Source organism: Odontesthes bonariensis, chromosome 4 (assembly GCF_027942865.1).
Source record: "Odontesthes bonariensis isolate fOdoBon6 chromosome 4, fOdoBon6.hap1, whole genome shotgun sequence".
Lineage (NCBI taxonomy): Eukaryota > Metazoa > Chordata > Actinopteri > Atheriniformes > Atherinopsidae > Odontesthes > Odontesthes bonariensis.
In genome coordinates this window covers 34565157-34569301 of record NC_134509.1, presented here as the reverse complement: position 1 = coordinate 34569301, position 4145 = coordinate 34565157, and positions in this window count along the sequence as shown.

The following is a 4145-nucleotide window of genomic DNA, read 5'->3' as shown; positions in this document are numbered from 1 at the left end:
ACAATAATTTTTAATGGAAGTACAATCCTCTGTTTGTATATATACTCACACAATAGATATGTAAAATTATTGCGACACCTATCACCTATGCAGGTAAATGAATGTGCTGTTTGCCAGTCAGCTGAGCATCAAATAAAAGAGACTCCAGAGCACATCCCAATAAAGGTATTGGTGAAGTCTTATTAACAAAGATTTTTGCTGCGAAATGGTTAATGGACTCTAATCTTTTACTCTACTTTTACAACCTTAGCACAATGCTGAATGAAATGTTTAAATCCGATCTGATAGTGTATACTTTATTTTGTCTCTTTCCATTTAGGTGTCAGAACCTTTTGAACTGATTGGAATGGACTTAATAGGGAAACTAAAAACAACAACAAAGGGAAACCAATATATATGTGTAATGATAGACTATTACACAAAGTGGACACAGGCTTACCCTTTAATGTCAAAAAATGCCGAGGAGGTCACAAACCAGATTCTTAAGTTTGTCTATCAATTTGAGGCACCAAAAAGAATTCTGACAGACCAAGGCACAGAGTTCGTGAATGCGGTAAAATTATATTTCATCATCATCATCATCATTTTTATTTTATTTTTTAATTTAGCATGCAGTTCTTTGACTTCTGAATTGTGTATGGTTGTGACAGATAAACAAGAATGTCTGTGAAAAACTTGGCATAAAGAGAAGTTTGTGTGCACCCTACCATCCCCAGACAAATGGTCTGGTTGAAAGAATGAATGGGACTATCCAAAGGTAACTGACAGGAATGACCTATTGATCTACAATTATAGTCCCAATTTCACAAGCTTAATCTTATCATAATGTCAATATTAACATGTTTTTGTCAGATCTCTTTGCAAACTGGTAGGTTCTAAACCTGAGACATGGGATGAATATCTCGATGCGGTAATGTTTGGACTTCGAACCAAAAAACAGATGACAACAAAGTTTTCACCATTTTTTTTTATGTTTGGAAGGGAAGCCCGCTACCCAATGGAGATCCCAGAAAAGTACCAGGTTTGAAACATAAAAAAGTATGATTTACATTGTATTAAAAATACATATGGTTTGCCCATGTAGTTAAAGTCTGAAGTTTATGTTGTTATAGATCGACAAGAGCGTGGAGGAAGTAATGGAAGAGGAAAGTGTCAGTGAAAGCATAAAGCAGCTAGATGTCATCAAAGACATAGTAAAAGAAAATGTGTCAAAATCCCAAAGCAAGACAGAAAAAAGGCTACGTTCTGCCAGCACAAAAATCACATTCAGTGTTGGCCAAAAAGTTTTGAGGCAAAATGTGAGGAGTCAACAGCGAAAAGGGGGAAAGCTGGAGCCAAACTTTCTTGGACCCCTCGAAATCATATCCATTCAAGGAAAGAGTGCTGACCTTCTTGCAGAGAATGGGACAGTGTACAAAAAAGTCAGTACTGATCACTTAAAACACTTCAAAGAACAAAATCCACGAGTTCCACATAAAATAACAACCACCCTTCCTCCAGCCCCTACAACCACCTCACCTCCAGCTGCCACACCTCACCTCCAGCTGCTACCACCTCACCTCCAGCTGCTACCACCTCACCTCTAGCTGCTACCACCTCACCTCTAGCTGCTACCACCTCACCTCCAGCTGCTACCACCTCACCTCTAGCTGCTACCACCTCACCTCTAGCTGATACCACCTCACCTCTAGCTGATACCACCTCACCTCTAGCTGCTACCACCTCACCTCCAGCTGCTACCACCTCACCTCTAGCTGCTACCACCTCACCTCCAGCTGCTACCACCTCACCTCTAGCTGCTACCACCTCACCTCTAGCTGCTACCACCTCACCTCCAGCTGCTACCACCTCACCTCCAGCTGCTACCACCTCACCTCCAGCTGCTACCACCTCACCTCCAGCTGCTACCACCTCACCTCTAGCTGCTACCACCTCACCTCTAGCTGCTACCACCTCACCTCTAGCTGCTACCACCTCACCTCTAGCTGATACCACCTCACCTCTAGCTGATACCACCTCACTTCTAGCTGCTACCACTACACCTCTAGCTGATACCACCTCACCTCCAGCTGATACCACCTCACTTCTAGCTGCTACCACTACACCTCTAGCTGATACCACCTCACCTCCAGCTGCTACCACCTCACCTCCAGCTGCTACCACCTCACCTCTAGCTGCTACCACCTCACCTCTAGCTGATACCACCTCACCTCTAGCTGATACCACCTCACCTCTAGCTGATACCACCTCACCTCTAGCTGATACCACCTCACCTCTAGCTGCTACCACCTCACCTCCAGCTGCTACCACCTCACCTCTAGCTGCTACCACCTCACCTCCAGCTGCTACCACCTCACCTCTAGCTGCTACCACCTCACCTCTAGCTGCTACCACCTCACCTCTAGCTGCTACCACCTCACCTCCAGCTGATACCACCTCACCTCCAGCTGCTACCACCTCACCTCTAGCTGCTACCACCTCACCTCCAGCTGCTACCACCTCACCTCCAGCTGATACCACCTCACCTCTAGCTGCTACCACCTCACCTCTAGCTGCTACCACCTCACCTCTAGCTGCTACCACCTCACCTCTAGCTGATACCACCTCACCTCTAGCTGATACCACCTCACTTCTAGCTGCTACCACTACACCTCTAGCTGCTACCACCTCACCTCTAGCTGCTACCACCTCACCTCTAGCTGCTACCACCTCACCTCTAGCTGCTACCACCTCAGCTGCTATGGTCTCGTCTGCCAGTCTCCCAACAGGTCCTATTTCGTTAAGAACTTAGTTTTATCTTGCATCATCAAAGTGTTAGAATGTTTGTTTTGATCTTTTATATTTTTTTGATGAAATATGTAAGCCTGAAATGTTTAAAATAGCATCACATTTTAGATATATTTCTTGATTCATGTCTAACACATTTATTTATGAAATCTTTCTTAGTGATCCACAAAGTTTGGAGTGGAACACACAGAGGACACACATGTCATGTTGTCAAAGATTGGACCCCACAAAATGTTCTGTTGGGATTTTGCCAGAATTGGTCCTGGTCAAGAGCTTGAGAGTGAGGTAAGTTATTTTATGTTATTACTGTTTGTATTGGTTTTTATAATATGACTGTGTTGGTAATAGCTTAAACAGCTATTTAACACTGAAATAAAGACAAAATGCAAACAAAACATATATAATTGTAAGCGATTGCTGCAGAAGAATTAATCAAAATACGTTAGGGTTGATAAATAGTTAAATGGAGGGCAAGATTTTGTTTAGAGTCAGTCACAACTGAGTTTAAAAATATCAAGGAACTGTACTTCCAGCCTGTAAAGAGGAAAAGTTAATTGCACTGTTGTGTTTCAGTGAAGTGTGGAGGTCCTGGGTTTAAATCCCAGTTAAAGCCTCTCTGCATGCATGTCACGTGCTTCCAGTATATTTGTATTTTATGTATTGTTACTCAAGTTTCCGGTGGTGAAAAGAATATCTTTTAGGTCAGTTGTTCTCTCTTGGGTGTGTGTGAATGGTTGTTTGTCCTGTGTGTCTCTGTGGCAACTTCATGATTCATCCTCTCCAGATAGGTAATAGTTCTGAAATGACCATGCAAGGATGACATTTTTTTTAAAGAGGAGGAAATAGTCGGGTTCTTTCATGCCTTGGGATTCCCCCAGAGGAGCTGACCTGGGACCTGACCCCGGATAAAGCAGTAGAGGATGGATGGATGGATGGAAGGAAGGAAGGAAGGAAGGAAGGAAGGAAGGAAGGAAGGAAGGAAGGAAGGAAGGAAATAAATGTAGTTCTCTCACTGTATCTCTCCTGCCTGACAAGTTTTTAAAAAACATTTAAAATAATCCTTTAGAGAAGCTAGTCATTAAACATATCCTTTTTAAAAATATTACTCTTTTTAGGTGATTATAGCCTACCTTCATGTGATGGTCAGCAAGTACAACCAGAAGCATAAGGACCAAGTCTTCTCAATTGACAGCTTTGAGCTGTCACGCATTTGGACCAAAAAAAGTTCCAGGTTAAAGGTTTGTTTGGAAGACTTTGTAAAAGTTAAATGATGTTCAACGTTACATCAGCTGTGTTTTAATTAATTTTCAAACCTGACTGTGTCATGTTTTATTTTTTCAGATTGATCCGGAGAAATA